Source organism: Cavia porcellus, unplaced genomic scaffold (assembly GCF_034190915.1).
Source record: "Cavia porcellus strain 051 isolate PalLab524CR breed Dunkin Hartley unplaced genomic scaffold, mCavPor4.1 scaffold_1, whole genome shotgun sequence".
Lineage (NCBI taxonomy): Eukaryota > Metazoa > Chordata > Mammalia > Rodentia > Caviidae > Cavia > Cavia porcellus.
Genome location: NW_026947484.1, coordinates 240,838,353 through 240,861,721, shown reverse-complemented (window position 1 = coordinate 240,861,721; position 23,369 = coordinate 240,838,353). Strand labels below are relative to the sequence as shown.

Below are 23,369 nucleotides of genomic sequence, written 5' to 3'. Positions count from 1 at the left end.
AGGAGAGGGGAGGGGAGGGGAGAAAAAGAGGGGAGGGGAGAAGAGAGGAGAGGGGAGGGGGGGAGAAGAGAGGAGAGGGGAGGGGAGGGGATGGGAGTGGAGGGGAAGGGAGGGGAGGGGAGGGAAGGGGAGGAGAGGAGAGGGGAAGAGACCATAGAGATGGGGATGAGTGAGTTCGGGGTAGGAAATTACTTTTTTGTCTCAAATCAAAAATGTTTTGCAAATTTTCATAGCTTTTAAATTTAAAAAACAGAGCAAAGGAAAGGATACTTCTGAAGGCCATGGGAAGATTTCCAAAGATAAGCTGCTAGGAAACGGCAGCTGGGAGAGGAAAGTTCAAGGGCCATCTGCATGCCACCAGTGCCCTCTGGAAGTCCTGGGAAGGGCTGGGGAAGGTGGCATCCTGGGGCAGTTTATTTTATGAGGAGTCTAAAAATGTTGGCAGGAGGACGCAGGGACCATGTTTCATCACCCAGGCTCCAGGGCCCGCAGTCCACTGGCGGATGGCCACCGGGAGGTGAAAGGCCAGAGAACAACTGTGGCTGCTCTGTCCCTTGCCTGGTGTTTTGGGTACTGAGGCAACTTTATTTTTGGAAAGAGCCCCAGACGTGGAAGAGGCCTTACTCACCAGACCCTCATTTCCATCGTAAGTACAAATAGAAGTCATACAGAAAGTTGGTGACCGGCCATGTGGGTGGACACGGCCAAGATTAGATGGAGCCAAAGACGAGCCTGGGGCTTAGTGTGTAAAGGTGACAGGGCAGCACCCCAGGCCTGGGAGAGAAGCGCCCCATCCTTCCCTGTGGACAGAAGGAAAAGGAAAGCAACTTGGCTAAGGCAGAAACTTGTGGCCGGCATACAAGGAAGCCAACTGGCTGTGCGTCCTCAGCGGTGGGTCCGTGAGGGAGCCGAAAGCCAGGACTAGCCTTGCCAGGGGTTCTGCGGGATTACAAGGAATGCCACACTTGTTTTCCCTTTGTGATGGAGATTCCAGTGGAGAGTCCACTGTGCAGGCCAGATCCTCACCTCACAGGGCTGAGAGACTCGGAAGGCCAGAGAGTTGCCTGGCAGTGGAGGGAGGCTGGGGAGGAGGTCACTGGGCTGCCATTTGAATTCTGCAAAGCGAGAACTGCCTCCCGTGGTAGGAAGCGCGCTCAGGTTTTCCCTAAGCAAAGAGGAGAGTGCGGTGAGAGTGAGAACCCGGGCCACGTCACCCAGGAAATGGGCCTATAAATCAAATACACCAGGCCCTCGTGTTTATGTTCTTTTCTTCCTAGAAGTCAGTAGGAGTCATTAGCTTGTGTAATTTTATTTCCAACTGAGTTAAATGATAAATATACAAAGGTAAGGAGATGCTCTTAGGTTTACATCGGGTACTAAGAGTTTAGCATCCTTTTTATTGCTTGTAATTGATGACAGAATATACTTACGGGCAAGTACGATGATTCCATGAATACATACAGTGTACCATCAAGGTAATCAGCACTTCCCTCTCCTTAAACATTTATCAGTTTTCATGCACTGGGAGCCTCTCAACTCTCTTACAGTTCCTTATAAAATATACAGTACACTGCTTCAAGCCACATTTATCACCGACTGCTCAGCAAGACACTGGAACTCAATCCTCCTTGGGAAAGCCTCTAGTGACCGCTGTCCCTTACCTTTACTCAGGAGAGGTCAACAATGTTTAGCGTCCCCAAATGAGTAAGAACAAGTGGAATCTGTCTTTCTGGGTGCTGAGCTTCTTACGGGTCTCCAGCCGCAGATGCAGGATTTCCTTCTTCATTATGGCTGAATAGTGTCTCATTACACACTCTGGGGAGGACGAAGCTCTAGCTCACTTTTGCTTCATCCATTCGTCAGTTGATGATGGATTCTGTCTCGGCTATTGTGAATACCGTGTGGGGATGCAGGCATATCCGAGCCAAAGCAACGTCGTTACCTCTGGATATATATCTCATGGGCTAACCGACCACACTGTACTTCTCCCCGTACTTTTCTTTGAGGGACGTTCTCTTATTGTTGATTTAGTGCTCCTCCAACTTCATCATGGAGTCAATCCCCAGTTCATCAATGTCCAGACATTGGTGGAGCACCTCTGTGTGCCCGGGGCTCTGAGGACACAGAGGACACACTGGAGGACTGCAGACATGCAATGGTATTGCACGGTTTTGTAAGCCTTTCAGGTCTCAGACTGCTGAACACACACTAGCTCATTTAAATCTCGGTCCTCAAACAAATCTAAGAAGTGGACATCCTTAGCGTATAAGTAGAAAGAGATTTAACAAGATTTGTGCAAGAGGTTGCAGGAAGTGAAATAACCAGAACTCAAACTGAGATGCTTGACTTCAAAAAACTTTTGGGACAAAGCCTAAATCTGTGAAACCATTAATAAATTCTACAGGGCAGCGCTGTACATTAGCTCATTTTTGCATTGTTTAGTGGGTTGCACTCATGAGATGGTTCCGTGTGCACACCAGTGAGTCCCCTGGTGGGCAGGAGTAAAAGGCCGGGGGACTGTGTGCAGACAGGAGCCAGTCACAGGAGAGGATGTGTCCCAGGTTCCCCGTTCATCTGTTATCATTTCACTGATAGTACGGAAGAACAAAGAAGAGGTTGGCAGCGTTCTTACAACTAAGTGTAGGCTACACTAAGAGTCATTCATGAAACAAAAAGACTGAGCAATTAGGTTTTCAACAAAGTCTCTGTTCTGCTTAGTCAGGACTCAAAATTCTGCCCTCCTCTGTGAGCTTGGGGAGTCGTCCAAGACACAACTCCTCGGTAGCATTCTTTGACTGCCCTTCCTGGGTGTTCAGGAAAACTGAGGGCTCCGCTTTCCCAGGACTGGGTCTGAATGTGTCTGTCTCCCTCCCCCATTCATCTGTTGGGAGTTTGGCTCCAGGTGATTGCACTAGGAGGCAGGCTGTCAGTTATTTAGGTGATGAAGCTGTGGCCTCATGGGTAGGACTGCTGTCTGCAGAGATGACGCCTCGGGAGGGAAGAACAGGGTATCTTTCTGCCGTACTGGGACCGACGAGACAATGCCACTGGACAGCAGAGAGCAGGCTCTTGCCAAACACCGAAGCTGCTGTTTCCTGCATCATCGATTTTCCAGCCTCCAGAGCTGCAAGAAATAAACTTCCGCTGCTTAGAAGGAGTCAGGTTATGGCTGTGCCACAGCACCAAAATGAGCTGGGGTGGCAGGTGTCCGCCACTCTTTCCCTCCGTGGTTTCTGTCTCTGTAGCAGTTGCTTATCAAATCCCAGCATCGTCAGCTCTCAGAGATCAAACCTCTCAATTCAGCAAGATCACTGTGTTCTGCACAGCCCCCTTCCTCATGCTCTGGGACTGAAAACACTTCCTGCCAGCTCTTTATTCTGGAGGAGACCCCTCATCCAGGGAGACAGCGAGATGCTCGTAGCTGTGACTCATTCCTCTTCTTTCCATTGGGGAACAAAGATGTGCGTAGCCCAAGATCCAAAAGTCAGTTATTTCCTTCGCTTCCCAAAGTCCCTGGCTGTTTATGGTGTGAGGGAAAGTTCCAACACGGCCGAGGGCTGAAATGTGCCGGTGGAGCCCTGAAGGGATGCAAGTGTGCTCCAAATGTGGAGATGGCACCGCTCGACATCTTAAAATTAACCATCTACAATCAGCATTTGAGTATAAGCATTTCAAACATGAAAATGTAAAATAAAACTTCCAAGCCAGGGGAGCAGGAGATGAAGTGGAATACAAAAAAAAAAAAAAAAAAAAAGAATGTTCCACTGGTAAATAAGAAGAGAGAAAGAAATAAAGCAAAGCGTACAAAGATTTCAGGGCCAAGAAAGGGCGCCCGAAGAGCCAGCAGATGGGACTGTTTACCCCTGACAGTATAGCGATGATTGAGGTGTTTGCGAGAGTATTCAAAATAAACACTGGATGTTCAGCATTCTAGAATAGCTAGAGGAGGAGCCAGAGTTGTGGAAGAATTAGATGTTATGAAAGAGTAGACGTAGACAGTAAAAACTATTAGAAAATGAGGACTCAAATAATGAGCAAACGAATGAATCGGATACACTGAAGGATGAACAGAATGAAGAATGGAAGAGCTGAGCAAAGCCAGCAGGTGTGGAACGCAGAGGGATAAAGGGCGAACCACCACGAATTCCGTGCAAATCCACTGAATTCTAACCCAGCACCTACAGACGCACAAATTCAGTATGATTTCATTATAGAGAAAAAAACTTACCGAAATGGTTACCAAAACAGGTAATTTTACTGTACTTTTTTCAGAAACTATTTTATGGAACAGTATATAGATTTCAGGAATAACATGATTTTCAAATTTAATTGAACAAATACATTCAGAATCTTGGACAGAGCAGCATAAATGGTCCTAAGTGAGGTGACCACCAATGCCAGCCTGTTTCTGGACTCTATTTTGCTATGTTGGTGAGTTTGCCTATGCTTTTGCTAGTGCAAAATTATATTAGTCTTAATGGCAAATAAAGGGATGAAAACAACAGGAATTTAACAGGAGGAACTGGCAAGTCACGGTAAGGCAGCTGGCTACTGATTTAGATTTTTAGATCACTTCCCCCCTCGGCAGGCGCCTAGTTTTCACTGCAGCATTCTTGAATCTCATTTGTTCACCTTCAAGTGTTTTGACACCGTCGTGGGTGGCGCGCGTGCTTAAAATTTTGTTCTCTGTGTTTGTGGCCGTAATGAGAAGTGCAGCGGATGTACCTGCAGAGACTTTTTCACCCAGCAGCTCCCTCAGGCTCATTTACTAAATATATTACTTTGCCAGGAGAACGCTCTGACTACTAACGTAGACCAATATGTCATCTTCGCATGACAGGTGTCACCTTTCCCTTCCAATCCTTAGGATTCTTCTTTACTTGCCCGGGTTTACTGGACTTGTTAGGTCCCCCAGCATGAGTCTGTCACTGTCAGTCAGTGAGGCTGAACACTGCAGCCACAGCTCAAAGGGGATAGAGGGGACCCTGGCGGGGCCCAGAAGGCCCAGTGCGCGGCTGGGCAGGGCAGGAGCAGCACGGTGGGCAGCACAGTGGGTGACCTGCTGCAGGAAAGCCGGTCACAGGGCGGCCCCAGCAGGCAGGATAGTAGGGAAGCAGTGGAGGAGCCCTCCCTTCCAGCATTACCGGGACCCGTGTGCTCCCCAAGGCCCCATGCCCTGCACTAACAGCTCCTTTGGTGAGGGACTCATCCGTGGATTAGTCCACGGACACTATGGCACCTCCGTGATCCAAACTCCTCTCAAACAGGAGGCTTCCAGGGGACACCCCGGGTCCAAGCACTAACAGATGTTTGCTCAGTGGTAATGAGGCGAATTCTTCCCTTTCCGCCAATGCAAGGGGAGCGCCTTAAATACCTCAGCGTGTAGTACAGTGTTTGCTGTAGGCTCGTTTATGTTACTGAACCCAGCACCTGCACACCGAGCTACAGCCCCAGCCAATCTTTTAAATTTTGAAACAAGGTCTTGCTCAGTCACTGTGTATCCCAGGCTAGACTCAGACTTGGGTCCTCCTGCCTCAGCTTCCCAAAAGCTGGGATTAGAAGCATGCATTGACACACCTGGCCAGGTTTTTAGAAACAGATAATTCTGTTTCTGTCATCAGATTATTCTTTAGTTGACTGTACTTTAGATCAGGAAAAAATGTTCAATTTTATGAATCATTTTTTATGCCTTTGAAATGACACCATTTTCTCTTTATTAATGTTTCTTGGGTTTTTTTTTTTTTTTTTGCATTCTTGAATTAAGCCAACGTAGCAATCAAGATACATGAGCTTTTTAGTAAATTGTTAGTTTGTTTACTACTAATTTGTTTAAGATTTTTGCTTTTGTAGTCATGACAGGTCTGACCCCATCAGTCCCCCAGCCATCCAGGGTGCCCTGGCTGGCTGAGCCCAGGAGTTTGCTTGTACCGGTCACAGTGTATCCACACACCCATGCCCTGCGGAACCGCAGTGCACCTGGCCGGACAGAACACGCACAGTTCTACAGGCACACAGTCATTGCCACCCAGCTAACCCTGCTTCTCTGAGCCCTGGTTCTCCTCACCTCACCCCGGAAGCCTGTCAGTGAAATCCCAGCTAATAAACGTGAGTTCTTCCAGGGACTCTCTCTCAGAACCCAAAATTTAGGATGGCTTTGTTCTTTCACAGGGCTCACAGCCATTTACCTAACACTCGCAAGAAGAACAGGGTTATAATTTTCCTTGCTGTGCTAGTCAGGTTTCAGTGTGCAAGTTGTATAAACAGAATCATTAAATAAATCTTCATTTTCTATTTTCTGAAAGAGTCATACAAGATTTCTGCTCTACATTTTTTATGTATTTGGAAACCATCTTGTCTTTTTTGTGTTTTAAAAATCTATTTAATTTTTTGAACAGCTATTGGACTATTCAGGTTTTCTATTTCTTCATCTCTCAGCCATCAGTTACACTTTTCGAAGAATTTGTCCTTTTCAGCCAAGTTGGCAACTGTATTTGCATAAAGTGATTGCGTGTGTGTGTGTGTGTGTGTGTGTGTGTGTGTGTGTGTGTGTAGGAGCTGTAGTGATAGGGACACCTCCACTTTACTTCCAAATACTGCTATTTGTCTTTTTCTGTGATTAGTCTTGCTATATATTAATCGCTTCTTTATCTCTTTTCCAAAGTAGAGCTTGAATCTTCTCCAGCTCAGTCTTACTTTTTTTTTTCTTTTTTGTACCAGGGATCAAACTCAGGACCTCATGCTTGTCAGGCAGGTGCTTGTACCACTGAGCCAAATCCCCAGCCCTCAGTCTTGCTTTCCGAAGCGTGGTTTGATGCTAACAATCTTGCTCTGTTTCTCTAGATTGCTTTAACTTCAACAAAATTATCATGCGTTGTATCAGTTGGTTCAAAATATTTTCTAACTTTAATTTTCATTTTTTCTTTGATCTGTCGATCACTTAGAAGTCTATTATTAAATTCCACACAATGTCAAGTTTCTTCATTGATCTTCGGCTCATTGATTTCTCATTTAACATTAATGTCAGAGACTCAGCTCTGGGTGGTGCCAACACTTGCATTGTGCTGAGGCTTTCCTTGGGCTCCTGTGAAGTGAGAGGACCGGCAGTGTGGCATCAGTGGGTCTTCGTCCTGCCTGTTCCCGTTAGGACAAGTTTATCTGGTTCTTTATACTTTGTGCATCCTTATCTGAGAGCCCATTATAATTTGTTCAGTTGTCAAAGATTGATAAGGTTGAATAAAGGTTTGTCCATTTTATTTCATCTTTCAAATAACCAACTCTTCGAATTGTTGGTTCTTTGTATTGTTTTTAGTCTCCAGTGCATTAATTTCTGCTCTGATATTTATAATTTCCTGCCTCGTACAAGCTTTTGGCTTAGCCTGCTCTTCTCTCTTTAGAAGTCTGAGGCTTGCCATTAAGTTGTTTATATATGCTTGCTCTGTGTTCCTGAGATGAGTATTTACTGCTATAAATTTCCCTTTCAGAATGGCTTTCTCTGTGTTCCATAGGTTACAGTATGTCATATTGTCATTATTATTTATCTGTAAGAGGTGTCTAATTTCTTCTTTAATTTCATCTGTGGCCCACTGGTTATTTAGATGGTCCTATTTATTTCCATGTGTTTATGAAGTTCTCGTGGTTTCTTTTTCCATGGATTTCCATTTTCACTGCGCTGTGACCTGAGAGCATGCGTGGAATAATTTTACTCCCTTTGCATTTACTTAATTAAGCGTGTTCTGTGAGTGAGCAGCTATCATGAGAGGTATGTTGAAAGCTTTTATCAGGGCTGTAGATTTGACATCTTAGTCACTTTCTTTCTCACCGAGACCCAGCCCTTGACACCCACGATGTAACTCAGCATCGGCTTATTTCAGCTCCTGGTTTGTAGAGGTTCCAGCCCATGGTGGCCCAGCGCCAAGGCAGAACAGCCTGGAGGAGGAAGAGCTGCTGGCTCACGATGTCCAGGGAGCAGAAAGTCAAGTCAGGAGCTGGGACGGGAGGTGCAACCTTCCCAGGCCACAGCCCCAGCCCCTCTGCCACCAGACCCAGCTCCGAGGGCTGCGGGCCAAGGGCAGGTCCCTCTGAGCCGCCCAGGCCACTGCCTCTGACCACGTGGAGCTCTCGGCACCTCCAGGCCCCTCAGAACTGTGATTTGTTTAGTTCATCTCTTGCTTAAGTTTTATTAATGTTTGTGGTTCACATACTTGAAGTTACAGGGCTGGGTGTTTACAGATTTACTCTACATTGTCTGATTAAAGTTGGTTTATACCTGTGAGTGTGCATTAATACTGATTTATAATTCACTCATGTTTTATTTTCTGTGTTCTTTCTTGCTCTTAGATGAGTTGAATCATATTTCATATCTCTGCTATTACTAATTACATATCCTTTTCCTATTCTTTTACTCAGGTAATTATAGCCTGTATTTTAAAACTATTTTAATCTAGTAAAATTATTATTTTTATTATTTCTTGTACAATTTGCAGCATTAAAACACTTCAGTGTTCATCGGTCACACTGTATGAAACGTCTCTGTTCTTCACACACAGTAGATTTTTTTTTTTTTTTTTTTTTTTTTTTTTGAGACAGGGTCTTGCTGTGCAGCCCGGCTGGCCTTGAACTCGCTATGTAGCCCAGGCCGGCCACGAACTCACAGTTACAGTACTGGCTTCAAAATCTCTGTGCGGCATGTGTCTGTGATAGTCGATGCCGTCACTGCTGCGCTCCATTTGCCCACATGCTTAGCATTTCCAGCGCTCTTCATTTCAAATCTCAGTTCCACGTTTCTTTCTGAGATAATGTTCTGTCATTTTCAGAGCACTGTTTTTATATTTCTTTTGATACAGACTTGTTTAGGGTAATTTCTCTCACTTTTTGGGTACCTAGAGAAAAAAACTTCATTTCTCCTTGACTTTTTGAAAAGAAATTTCACTGAGTCTACAGTGTCAGGTTGAAGTCATTTTCTCTGGCTGTTTTAAAGATTTCATCTTTGTCTTCTGTCTGTCTGAAGTTTGGCCACGATGTGCCTCCATCTGTGTCTGTGTTTGTTTGGGTTCAGTTCACTGTGGCTGGTGGGTCTGTGGCCTGGAGCATTTCAGTACCTCTGGAATGTTCTTCCTGCCTCTCGGGTTATCATACGTCCCTTCTTGATTGTTTTGGGAATTAATCACATATTAGAAATTTTGAGCACGTCTCAAATGTCTCTTAAACCCTATCTGTCTACTTCTTTTTGTTTGTTTGGCTGCTTCTATATTTGTATTTCAACCTCGGTATTTTCTGTTGATCTGTCTTTAATACAGAACTCTTCTGCTTTGTCCAAAGTTTGTTTGTTTGGTTTTTTTAAAGAACAAGACAGAAAAAAGCCAGTCATGACACTACAGTGAAATTGGTACAGAACTTCACAGCAGGTTACCAGAATAACAGTGATAGGAGCCATAGTATATCTCGTTATCTTTACAACAGTTGTCCAGTCAATCAGGTATAGCGAAATCAAACCAAAAACAGGACATTATAAAATCAATTGAGAGAGAATATTGAATAGAGCAAAACAATTAATCATAACAAAACAAAACAATGAAAACAACATTTACCTTCAAACAGAAGATAGAAGGAGTCCCCCATATTTGCTATTCTGCATACAGTCATCCTCCCAAGAGATGCTCAGGCCTCTGCCCCAGTTGCTAAGTGGGGGGTTGGGATGTTTGATTCTCAGCCTGCACGCAGGTAGGCGCATGGGAGCCGCTGACTGGTCCTCCTGGCTCACACTGGGGTGCTTACCAAGAAGGAGGGCGAATTGCCCAGGTTCCACCATGGCCAGATCTCGGGAGCCTGTCCTAAGTTTTGAGGCTCATCTGCTATATTCTTATCATCAGATATTGTATTGTTTCCATTGTAGAATATCTTTATTGTTTAATTATTCTATTGAAATTCTTCATGTTTTCCTCCATCTTGTGAATCGTTTTCTTTTTTTTTTTTCCTTTAACATATTAATTATAGCCATTTTAATCACTGTTTTCTAATGCCAGTAGCCTGTCTTTTGTTTGTTCCGTGTCTGGAGCCTGAAACAGGAGCTTTTTCACTGAGCTACAACTCGGTAGCTTTTGTGGTCTTGATTTTGGACCAAGGTCTTGCGAATTCACTCAGATGCCCAGGCGGGGCTGGAATTTGCCATCTTCCTGCCTCAGCCTCCTACAGTGCTCATTAACACGTTCTTGCTTTTCCAGATGTTTAATTTACAGTATGTTAAAGGAGTTTGTGCGTGTGTGTGGTAGGGACGTGTAACTGGTTTGTTTCTGGGCCAAAAGCTTTAGGACTTTTAATCTAAAAGTTGATGTCCTCTAGGCTGAAAGACTGAGGGTTAATCAGTGTTGCTTTTCAGAGTTTCTCACCTGAACCCTTCAGTGCCCTTCACCAACCACATATATCAGAGGTTTACAGACATACCGAGGGGTGAGCAACCCGGGCTGTTGGATCCAGTCATCCAGTTTCCACGCTGCAGATAGAGGTGATCGTCAGAAAATGCGCTTCGTTTCTACTCCACAGAGCAGCCTTCCGCTGTGGACCAAGCCTGGACTCCAAGCCCCGTGCTATGTCTATAAATGCCATGAAGAGCAGGCGGGAAGCAGCTAATTCACCACCCTTGCTAGCTGCTTTGTAGCTAACACCTCTGAGCATCAACCCTGGGAAACACGGTTGCCTCCTAAGATCCAGAATCTTAAGACTTAAAGAAATGCTTCCACATGTGTTGAATTCATCCAGTACACTAGGGAAGAAATGTCCGTGTGTACGAGCCCCTGAGGACACCAGTTCCATTCATTTTAGCCCCACAAACCTCCAAAGGCTTTGCTAGTTTGTCTTTGCCCTAGCTGATCTTCGGAAATTAGAAAATGAGAATGGGTCTACCACTCCATTTAATTTTGAAAATAAAAAAGACAAGGTAAAACGAACTTCAGACCAAAGCGCAAACCACTGAACTAAAAAAGGGAAACAGAACACAATTACTGAAAAAACAGCATGGTTTGAAGAATAACTTCAAATGTTTCATAGCTCATTAAGACTGTTCTGGCGATAACAATTTTGGATGTTCCCAGCACAAGGAAATAAACGTCTGAGGTGAAAGATCCAACAGTTTCTTTTGTGTACTCATTATACATACTTTAGACACGAGCACTGAAATGCCACTTTGTATCTCATACACAGAGAAAATTATCTCAACTTTAAATCATTAAATTAAGGATTTAAAACAACAAAAACCAACTGGATGTGTTTATAGAGACCACAGAAAGTCAGTGTAGGTAATCAAATACACACAAAGACTAGAAATTGACTTTTGGTGAGAAAAATGTGAAACTTTTCATATTGATGAGCAAGTAGGTTTAGAAGATGTCAGCCTATCCAGAAGCACCACGGAAGGATGGGTGGTACTCGGTGTGAGCAGGTTCTCAGGGAGGTGAGATCCTTCCCGATCTAACCCTGATCTTTCATTCCTGCCTCTTACCAGACCAACCTTTCCCTCTACTGCATCCCTCGGTCTTACCCAGAAGGTCGATGCTTTGGGATATAGACTATAAACGTGGGGATTGTCGAGTACATCGGGGAGGATTTTGATAAAAACAACCACTTCTTTCCTTTATGGACCCAGAGGCTTCCAACTGTCATGGAAAGCAGATCTCTCAAACTTGATCTAATCGACCTAGTATATATCCTACAATTAGCAATATCATCTAGGATAATTTGCAAGATATGAAAAATCTAAAACTGAGGATCATAAACCAGAAGTTTACGGATGCAAGAGGTGAGGAACGAGCATAGTCTGAGGTCTCGCAGCCTCCCGCGTCCAGGCTTCTGCAGCAAGCTGCCTTGGGCAGGCGCTGCTAGTGGCTCCTCACTTTTACTCTTCTTCTTCCTCATTTAGAGTCTCAATTCTGCTTGCAGTGGGGCTCAGTGTGTATCCATAAAATACGTCGTGTCTCATCCTCAGTTAGCTCAGGCTGGGCCAGGCAGTCTCCCGGAGCCTATGCCCATAAATATATATTTCAGTCTTCCACCTGCAACACAGCACTGATGTCTGGAGGTTAAAACAGCCACCTTGAGGAAAATGCTCTAAAAACAAAGCTATTTCCATGAGCACCTGCACTGACCCTGAACTGCTCAGCTCAAGTTCTTCTTGGTAGGAAACTAAACACACTGAGATGATTGGCGCTGCCTCCAGCCAGATGCAGTCCTAACTAACAGTAGGAGGAGACACTTGCAGATTTTCATAAACGTGGCAATGCAGGAGAGTCTCTGGACATCCAAAAAAAGGGGTTTCAAAAGCGAGGGTTGGCGTCTAAGCCACAAAGAAACAAGCAAAGGTAAGAGTTTCATACAATTGTCTGGCAAGTGCAAGGTCGTGAGTTCGATCCCCAGTACCAAAAAGAAAAAAAAAAAGAGTTTCATACGAAAGACAATGAAAGCAGTGCCTCGCTGTTGGGATTTTCAGGAACACTGAGTGAGCCCTTTCACAGTGTGTTCACTGCACGCCACGGATTATTCTTTATGGTCTAAACCCGAAGTCGTCCTGAGCCCACCACGACATCTTCCAGCCTGTCCCCTCTGCCCCAGAGCTCGCTGGAGACGGCCCTGAGCTGGCCTGTGTCTGCTTTGCCCACATCGCCCGGCTCCCCACACCTGCCCCCCTCTAGGGTAGCTCCTGTCTTTTCCAGTGTAAATCAGTCAAACCAGCTGGGTGACTTGAGTTCTCCTTCTTACCCATTATCCACATCTGTGCAAAACCAAAATTTACCCTTGGCGTCAGATGGAAGGTGGAAGCCACTAACAACACCTTGTTCTCACTTTTTAATTCTACATCGACACACATTCATACATACATTCACCCGCACTTGTTAACATGAACACTCAAGAGAATCTTGTATAAGGGTCAATTGTCACTCCCATCTTGGCCTAATCCTTTGATCTAAGTTGGTTAAACTATAACCCACGCCATCCAGTCCCCAAAACAAGAGTTGAAAGCACACTTCCTTGGCATTCCAAAATGATTCAGAAAGCTACTTCTGGAAAGTACCGTACAGAGACTGTATGCACATCCCTTCTCCACGCAGGTCTCTGCCTCTGTCTCTCTCGTTCTCTCTCTCTTTCCTCCTCTTTCTCTCCCTCCCTCCCTCCCTCTCCCGTTTCCCTTCACGCATAGCTACCTGCCGTCTTGCACAGAATCATCATCTTCTTGGAGCTCCAAAGGCCACCTTCTAAGAAACAAATTCTGCCTTCATAAAGAGTGCCCTTGCTCCTCAGTCCACATCCTGCATTTCATTTTTGGCTTCTGATGCCCTTTTTATTGTCATCTGTCTTTCATCAGTCTCCCATGGAGAATTCCAGCTACCAGTACTAACGATATTATACCCAATACCACCATTGACGCCAACATGAAATGGAAATACATATTTTTTTTGTTAATGTGTATAAACTTCCTGGTTTAATGAAGCAGAGCTACCCTGAAAGTTTATCTAACTCAGTTTATAATAAGAAAATGCCTCGCTGTATGTGTTTGTGTTATAAAGTAAAGCTAAAATTAACACTTTTAAGACCACCTCCAACACACGAGCAAATCTTGTTATAAGCAAAAAAGCAAATCAAGGTAAAAAGTTGATTAAAACACCAGCCCAAATTAAATTTGATCTAATGATGTTTACTTATTTTAACATCTGGAAAAGTTTGGGCATACACTGCAAATATTTTTAACCTAATTTTAAAATAAATTGTGCTTAGTTTCCACAGATGTATTTAAGTTGGGTCTTTTTTAAAAAAGAAATCATTTTTGAGGTTTTTTGTTTTATTCTGTTTTGTTTTTCTTTTTTTTGCATTTAACAGGCAAGAATTTGGATTGTAAGGTGCCAATGGAAAGCGTATCTAAATACCTCCCCCAAGTCTACAGAAGAATAAATGCTAGTTTTGTTTGAAAAATGCAAAACACAATTTAAAGACCTTCCACCATGTGCCAGGTTAAGAAGCCAGCAGATCTGCAGTTTGCCTAAATAGGGGCCTGGGCAGTTTCCCCACCTGCAGGGAGAGGCCCAGGAGGTCACAGTGCAGGTGGCGCAGTGGTGACGGCAGCTCCTCCGAGTGAGCCTGCATCTCCCAGGCTCCCGACAGGCACCGCCCTTGTTTCTCCCAGCAGAGACATCTTTTTTTGGGGCTTGGACACCGTTCTCACAAGGCCCACAGCTGCCTGCTGGTAAAGCGCACAGCCCTCTCCTCGAGAATATTCTCTGTCCCTGGACAGGGAAAGGGAGCCCAGTGACTGTGGGATGAGCTTACAAGGGAAAAGCTGAGGACCTAAAAAGCCATGGCTCTACCTCTGAAAAGCCTAACACTGTTCTGTTACCGGGATTCTAAGATTTGTCCTGTCTTCTGGCTGTCGTCAGCTTCACCGGCTCCTCTGCAGAGTCTGCTGGTTTTATCTGATTCCCCACCGCTGCTGTTTTCCTGTGCTTGCTCTTCCTAGGGTGCGCATCATGGTCCGGCAGCCACGTCTTCACTGCCGGGGTGTGGGGCCAGCTGGTAGATCTACCCTCTGTCCAGGGCCCATGCCAGGACCTCCTGAGCTCTGCTGGCTTCTGGGAAAGCACAAGCTGTTAACCTTGCAGCCTTTCCTGGCCAGAAGAGAGATATCACTCGATACGGGCAGGACATAAAAACGTAAGCTGTAAATCTGAGTAATGGCTCCTTCTCTTGCTTTAATTTTTGCTTCTCATCCTTATTCTGCGTCTCGCTGTCCAGCCCTTCCTTCCCCTCTCCAGAGCCTCGGGAGAAGGCTGTGTGCTGGGTACTGGGGAGAGTTCTGGCCAGCAGAGTTGGGCACACTTAGCTCTGAGTGACTGTGCCCGTGCACTGTGACCCCTCCCCTGTTGCCGAAGAGGGCACAGGCTGGTCCCGAGAGTCCTTCACCCGCTGAAAGCCATGCCACTCCTCTGGCCCCGGCCTTCCCAAACACACCACCTTTTCCTTTTCAAACTTCCTTTTCTTCTCTGCTTTGCTCTTGCACCTAAACAGTGGATCTGAAACCACGGTCCCTGCCAGCAGCATCGGTGCCCCTCGGAGATGTAGGAGAGAAGATCCGAGGTCCTCCCAAAGCACTGACCGGAGGCTCTGGCCACGGGGGACAGTGATGTAACTGGGCCAGCCTCCGGGAGACTGCGAGGCATCACAGTGCTGAGCCGGGAGCCAGTGCTCAGCGTGGGGTCAGCACCCACACCAGTACACAACTCACCGGTCACGCAGGCGAACGAAGGAAAGCCCTGCAGCACAGAGTCGAGTTTAAGAGTCCAGTGTGAGAAGCAAGGGCTGCCAGCCGCATGTGTCTGAGCAGGAGCATCTGCTGCTAGCGCTTTCAAAGCTGCCTTTCACAGGTCCCTGGCAGAGCACCACAAACGGCTTCCACATGGAGGCCGGATCACTCCGCTGTATATCTTACCTGCCTTTCGTGTCATCGTAGACTTCTTTAGAAGTTAAAGTTCACTTCAAAGCCACGGCAAACTCAGAGCTTTTCCAGGTGCAGTGATGCATCTCAGAGGCCTGAGAGTGAGGGATAATGTGTGCCTTAGAGCGCTCTCCCCGCCACCTGTCCCTCGCCCAGAGGGAGTCCAAGGGACCCTTCTCGCTTGCTCCTGTCTGTCCTCTGTTCTCCTGAATTCCAGCCCGGCTGAACGGAGTCCATATTTCTTGAGCACTTTACACACAAGCCTGGGGCAACAGAATGGGCGCGGAGTGGTGGGCTGTGGCCCAGACACACAGGTCTGATGTGCAGGCAGGCAGACGGTGAGGGACTGCCACACGCACTCCGCCCCTGTGCCCTGCAGCCGCAGCCACCCTGTCAGAGACGGCTGGAGCTGGCATCACAGCAGGCACTGGATTTCAACTTGGTTTTGCAGTATTTTCGTCAACAAGGCAGGAAGAACATTTTGGGGCAGAGAAAACAAAATGAATAAAATCGTGGAGTCTGAAAGGATTGTGAAGTCCTGCAGAGGCCTAGTTTATAGGCAGCGAGGTTTCGAGGTCTCTAAATCTGGCCAAAGCCAGGAACGCACTTCAATTAGAAGGTGACTGACCACCGTTTACACTAACAAAACTGGTACCAGCTTTGCTTAGCCAATTACAGGCTCACAAAGCATTTGTTTTGTTGCAAGTTCCTATGGTAAGCACTGTGAGGAATTTTCCCACTAAAATCTTACCCTGCATATGTTAGCAAACCCTGAACTCTCTTACAATTCTACTGTACAAATAGAACTTTGTAAGTGAAGTGGCTACTTTCTTGCTGTTGTCAATCATTTTTTTTTTCTTAAAGTTGCTTGGTAGAGAAAAGGCAGCTTGTAGAAGCATTAGAACATTCGTAGCCCCGAGGCTGATTATACAAACCCCGTGCTGACACCTGCTGCAGGAGAGGAGAGGGAAGCGTAGGTGCCCTGCAAGCCATCCTGCACACCATGCGAGGCACCTGGCTGCTCCCAGAGTTCCTCCCCCCACGTGCCTTCCGGGGATGATATGGGGGCACAGTCCCAGGGCCGCAGAGTGACTGTGCTACATGCAGGTGGCTTTTTGTTTAGCTTTCTTTTACCCAGTAAAAACGGCTCATTCACTCTTCTTTGCCCATCAGTATAAACAATAACTTCACCCCTCCAAGGTGCAGCATCCTTCAAATTGCTGCCTTCACCCACCACCCACGCTGAGCCCGGAGAACATCACCGCGTAGGCTGGCAGCCCGCACTGCTAGCTGTTGGCAGGGTGACTGTCACCTGGGGTAGGCCATGTCCCCTCCCCGAGTCCAACTTTCTTCTACTGGAAAGCAAGAAAGGTAGTAGAACTTGTGGCCTGGGGACTCGGGGACGTTTGATGTGCAGGGGCTGGTGATGGATGCGGGGTGGATGCCCTGTGAGGTGTGTGTCTGCGTCCCACAGCAAATCAGCAGGACAGCACCTGGACCCCTGGGACTGGCTTCCTCTACCTTCTCTGCATCAGAAGACTCCGACTCATAGGCTTGGGTCCCCTGAACTCCAAAAGGGCAGCCTTGTGTGCAGGACGAGCTCCTTCTCAGTACCAAGTTTTCCCTGGACGCTTATCTAAGGCAGCCTCTCCTATTGAGGAGGCCTCAAGCTGAGGGATGCAGATGACTTCTGGAAGCTAGAAAAATATAGGCAGCAGATTTTCCTGAGACCCTCCAGAAGAAAGCTCTGTTGAGACCTGACCTTAGCCAGCGAGGCTGATTTTGGACTTCTGACTTCCAGAAAGCAAGAATGAAGATGTCGTGTTGTAAGCAACCAAGTGTGTGTTCCTCTGTTACCACATTCATAGGAAACTAACACAGTATGATCAGAAAAAGAATCCGACAGGGAAGCTCGTCTGCAAAGATGTAACAAGCAATGGCTTCCTGCTCAGCGAGGACGGGTCTCTTTAACCAAAGGGATTGCACCGTTCGCTTCCGCCCTCTTCAGACACTGGCCACATACCTGCTCTGGCCCCTCTTCCTTCCCCTTTGCAGTGCGGACATCAGCGTTCATGCTCCCACGTCAATCCTGGATGACCTGCAGCCACCCTCAGGGCAGCCCCATGGGAAAATGAGCTCTGATCCCAGAGCCCTCAGCTCTGACCCACTCGGGATCAGAACGTGTCAAGTAAGGCCTTGGAAGACCAACAGACAGTACACAAACCCCAGCTAAGAAGGCTGTGTACATTAGGTAATTTCTATAAATTCTATAGTAAAAACTAATTTGCTTCATTTTTAAGAAATGAAGTCCTTACCGTTAAACATCTTCACAAACATGCTCATTACTTTTGTTCGGTATTTGAAAATGGCCTCTTCAGAGACAGGCCTGCTGCTCGCAGCTGTGATCCCAGCACTCTGGGAGGCTGAGGCAAGAGGACTGCAAATTCACGTCCAACCTGGGCAACACAGAAAGACCCCGTCTCAAAATAACAAGTGGGAAGAGGGCTGCTCTTCCTTGTATATTTTCTTAAGAAGCTACTAGAAGAACTCTAAACCAAAGAGAGGGATATACAATACCCAGCAGACCAGGGGCTAAGTTAGGAGACAGATGAAGGAAATCTCCAGATGACGGTGAGGACAAATCCTAGGATGTGCACTAGGCATCTGCCTTGGAGCATAAACAATCTGGACTGGACAGGAAGACAAGCCAGGGGCTCCGAGGGGAGCAAGTCCTATAGAAAGGAGAGCCCCAAGATCATCTGAGGTGTCTGTTCATATTGAAAAGTGTTTTATAGCCAGTGAAAGAAGCTGGGGAAGAATTAGAGGTACCTAAGAGGATAAGGGCATAAAACAAAGAAGGTACTACTGACTCCAGCTTGTACAGAAAGGCAGTAGGACAGTGTGTCTCATTAAATAATGTTTACGTGATTACATAACTCCAAGTGCTGAATACGGATTTCGTTACCAATGGTCCTGTAACCCTAAAGCAGAACAGGGAGAGGAGGGGTATTCATGGGTTTAAGGCAGGCAGGAAGGGTGACATGGGAGAGCTGTACCTTCCGCAGAGAGAGATCTTCCTTCTTCCCCGGGACCAAGTCACAAACAATGCCCAAAACTAAACATAGGGAAAAGCCACCATGAGCATGTCATTTAGCAGAATGGAAATCAGTGTCCCAGAAAACCACAGGAAGAAGTGCAGAGAGCTTTTCTGGAGAATAAAGACCAGGTGGACAGGAGTGGCGGGTCTCATGTTGCTCAAGTCCAGAGCCGCTGCACGCTAGGCGAAATTCTACCCCCGAGCTAGTAAGAGACTTACGGTGTCTTTTGACTTTGCATTTCAGACAGTAGGACAGTGTGCTTACATCCCGGCCCAGAGCCAAGCTGGCTGATCTGGGTTTCAGCTCCAGTACCTGTGGCCGTATGAGCTGGGGACGGTGTGTGATCTCTCCATGCCGTGACTTCCCTCCCGGACTGGAATAATAACACTGCACATGGATCGTTGTGTGGTTTGAATCAGTTAATAAACACAAGCACTTGGAAGGGCGGTGGTTGGTCTTTAGTAGCTGTGTGTTTCTATTGTTATTGTGAAACTACATAATACGTTACTTAAAAATTTAGAACAGATAAAGCTCCCGGGGTGAGCGCGTCACGTTTTGAAATTCACTCCTGAAGATGCCCTGTCTCCTGTATATAAAGCAGCAGTCAGTATTTCGTCTTCTCGCTTCAGTTTTGCCCTGACTGTGCCCATCCTGTTCATTCCCCGCTACAGAAGCAGTCTGTGAACCCGGACCCACAGAGAGAATGCCAGGCTCTGCCCCTCGTCCAGTGCTGCCAGTTCCCGAGGAGCTGGCTGTCTGCCCCGTGGCCGCACATGGACAGGACACCACAGCACCCATCCTAGCTCCCCAAGCCTGTCTCCAGGCATGAGTGTCAGCGGGCAGCAGATCACACACAGCCCTGGGTCGGTCAGTCCGCTTAGAAAGCTTGCTGTCCTGCCGAGGTCCAGACCAGGCTGGCCTGTCAGCAGTGGATTACAGGAGCATGCGGACTCCACAGGAAGCAGCTCTCCACTAGGTTATAAAAGGCAAAAAGGTCCCTCCTGCCCCTCCTCCTCCTTGTGTAGACCAGGGTTCCCTGGTGTCACCACACAGCAGACAGGCGGGGGCTGCTGTTCCCAGTGGCTGTCTGCTGGTCTCACCTCAGCGCCCACATGACTGCCACCCAGCAAAGCACACTGGTGCTACCAGGTGCTGTCACTGCCACCGGGACAAACCCAGGTTCCTTGCAGCCCCAAGTTCTGCTTGCTCTGAAAAGATGTCCAGCTCTTCAGATCCAAGTCAGCGCCAGGATCAGTTCCCTCATCCCCCACCCTGGGAGGCAGGACAGAGGAAGCCAGGAACACCCTGAAGAGAGCTTGAACCTGAACCCATTCCCCTGAGCCCCGCACCCTGCCCTGCCTGCTGTATTCTGTCACCTCAGATGTCTCTGTTGTCACCTCCTGGTCACAGACGCTTCGACATGAAAACCCCACTCAGAAGTCCACAGACAGATTCTCTCATTGTTTCACAGCAAGAGAATCCTTTTTAAGGCATCGCAACTGGATTATCAAGAAATTCCCAACCAAGAGCACCAAGAAATTCCCAACCAAGAGCACAACTCCGAGCCTGACCAACTGTCCCCTCACGGACACAGCCACAGTCAGATGGCAGAGCACAGAGCAGGTTCACACGCAAGCCAGAGACTCACCCCGGCACCGCACAGGACTGCAGTCTTGCAGGCAGGGAGCTGCTTCTGCTCCAGGGATGGAGACCAGGCGCCAACCGCTCTCCCTTCCCGCCCCCACCCTGCCCACGCCCTGCAAAGGCCGGTCTCCACCAAGCTGTTTGGCAACCCCCAGAAAGACAGCTGAAGGTGCAGGAGTGGACTGGGAACAGCGATTGCTCTGGCAATCATCCCCTTCCCTGGAGCCCAGACTTCAGTGGGCGGGCAATGTGGCATTTCCCTTCCCATTTCAACTACTTCTCCAGCAAATCGCCTGAGAAAAATAAGAGCCTGTGCCAGCACAGGAGCAGCCAGTGCCTGCCCGCCTGCCCAGTGCGGAGAGGCCTCAGTGACCTGGCCAGCTCCCTGTCCTACCATCTAAGCTCCGCCCACATCTTCCCTGTAGGACAGTGGAGAAGGCTCCTCTTCCTGGGCTGCTCTCTTCCCTCGGAGCTGAGGGAAGCAGATGGGCCTCCAATCCTGCAGAAGGCAGCCTGGGAAGTTTGCTGATGAAAGAGCCGTGGCACTTCTAAGCCACGTGTTAGAAGTTAATGTGATTTGCTGTGATTCCTGTGTGAGTGCTGGTGACTGGGTACCTGGAACAGAAGAGAGCCTCCATACGCAGTCTCCTCGTTCTCTGTATTCCCCTGACTTTCTGGCCTTACCTCTTTACCATTCCTCCACCTCCCCGACAAATCATATAAAACTGATATAGGAACGTGCATCCTTCATGGACCCTTGAAGCCGTGGCATGAAGTCCCATGCGGTGGCCCGAGATGGTGCTGCCTCTGCCTCCACCTCATGCTGGCTGTCAAATGTCCCTCCGCAACAGATTTGCTGAATTCTTAAGATATCACAACACGCGCTTTAGAACCTGCATCTCGGACTAGATCATCAGCTCTTGGCTGAAGACAACCTTCCTCTTGGCGTCCTTGCACCGGCACCTTGTGAGCAGAAGCACTCAGGAAACATGCACCGAGCCTCTGTCCTTAACAGCAGATGTGACACAGTTAGTTGTGAAGAGTGGCTTGGTCAGAGGGAAGAAATCAAAAGCTCACTTCCTGCAGAGTAGAGCATCTGTGCTTTGTCCTCACACACACACCTGACAGCCAATGATGGCAAAGTGGGACTTGGTCACTATAGCCCACTGTGCTCTGAGGGCACTAGAGCACTCTCCTGCCGTGAGTCTCCCTTTGGCCCAGGGCATTGGTGCTTCCCGTCCAGTTACCTACCCTGCCTCGGGACCCTGGAAGGTGAGTGGGTCCCATCCTGTTTGCATCTCCAAGTGCTGGTCCCCAAGACCGGGAGGTGCTGGCTTTAGAGATGTCGGCCAAGGCAAGGCTCACTTGCGTTTCCAGCTGCATGGCTCCACTGGCCCCAGATAGCACAGGATCTGGATGCTTCTACACCTGTCACGCTGACTGTGAAAACTCATCCTCAATATTGTGCAATCCAAATAGCTCCAGAGTGCAAGCACGAAATCAGACGGGAGATGTGAGAAGGATCACCACCTTGCTTTCTTATCCTCATTTTGCATCCTGTGGCCTGGACCCTTCACTTTACAATAGATGATAGATAGATAGATAGATAGATAGATAGATAGATAGATAGATAGAACCGTGCACACAGAGCAGCCTCGGTGAAGGTTTCCTAAAATTATCAGGAGTCATCTTCTAGCATGCAATGAGTTTTAGCCAAGACAACAACTATTTTGGTTGTTTCCTAGGAAATCTGCTTCTATGAAAGGGCCACCAAACACATCCAGCAGACACAGGCCAGCAGGTTCGAGAATGGCTACAACATAAAAAGACAGGCCCGGTTTGCATTACCGGGCTCCAATTCCTCAGTGGCGTTCTGGTCACACTCAGGATACAAACCATCTGGAGCCTCTCTCTGGCACCGCGTTATTTACTGGCACTCCCAGGCGGAATTAGACTCCATAACTCACTCTCCGCTGCTCCTCTTCCCGGCAGACAGCTGCATCCCTCATCTCCGCGGTGCTCCTCACCATCCATCAGCCATTCCCAACCGGGAATCACTTGCCAAAGTGGATGCTTTTCTTTGGGGATAACCACTCTGCATTAATGCCGGGGATTAGCCCACTGTTTAGGCGCATATTTTGTATTTTCTTCTCTTAACGTTCCCTGTGTCAAGCTCATAAGGAGTCTACCTATGTGGTGCTACTTTGGTTCACAAATGCTTTTGTTTGTAAACAATTTCGTCCTGAAATCAAAGCATTCGGCAAAATTTTGTTTCGGCTTACAAACTCTGCACCAGTGACACAATGGCCCGGGCCACTTTCCTGCACACACATAAGTGTGGTCATCTTTTCATGGAGCAAATCAAGTTTGTGAAGTGAGGCACCACCGCACTTTCTTAGTCTCCCCTTCTTCCTTCATATAGTTTTATAATAACAACGAACCATGGGTGCCCCCCCCATTTTGGCTCTCGGAGAAGTCACTGCCAAATAAAGAAACCAAAAACACAAAGCTCTTTTGTTAAATTTTATTTAAAGAAAGACAAAACAAAGCAGAAAACGGATAGAAACAATACATACTTTCAAAGAAAAAAAAACAGTAATAAATCACTAGTTGATGTTTACATATTGTCCTCTTACAAATAGTTGTTCAAGATACAAAAATGGAACATATAAATGGGAATTCAAACAGCAAGACTGCAAATAGTTCTGTTCAACTATCTAAAAAAATTTAGTAATATGGTTATCAATCCTATACTCTTAAATATACATGCAGTTATCCATATATTCATTTATGTTGAGATTAAACAAACCCAAGCAGACTAAAATCACTCTGAACAAAGAATAATAGTATTGCTGGATTTCACATCATGACACTCCGGGATCAGCACTGGGTACTGTAGTGTCTTTTTCCCCTTCAAAGTATTTGTTCATTTCATCGTGTGTCATAAGATCAGTTCTCATAAACTGTTGATAGGTTTTACACAAGCTCTTACCAACTCCAAGTTCTCAATGACAAACGGCAATGGTCAATCAGTTAAAGCGAGCACGCACTGCCGATCTCTCTGCTGAGGTGTGAGGAGGCTCGAGAGACATCGTGAATGGTGCCAGGCCACAGTGATGTAGGGACCTCGAGATGTGCGTGAATCTACAGAAGGG

At 47.1% G+C, this 23,369-nt stretch overlaps 1 protein-coding gene across 1 annotated transcript in view; it reads right to left on the bottom strand.

Annotated features, from left to right (window-relative positions):
- The window catches only part of Osr1 (odd-skipped related transcription factor 1), a 76,993-nt gene extending 56,745 nt beyond the window's left edge, over window positions 1-20,248 (bottom strand). Inside the window, 1 exon segment of the mRNA XM_063232204.1 lies at window positions 20,219-20,248. The gene's annotated coding sequence lies outside the window, so the exon portion shown is untranslated.
- Window positions 20,249-23,369: the final 3,121 nt, after the last annotated feature.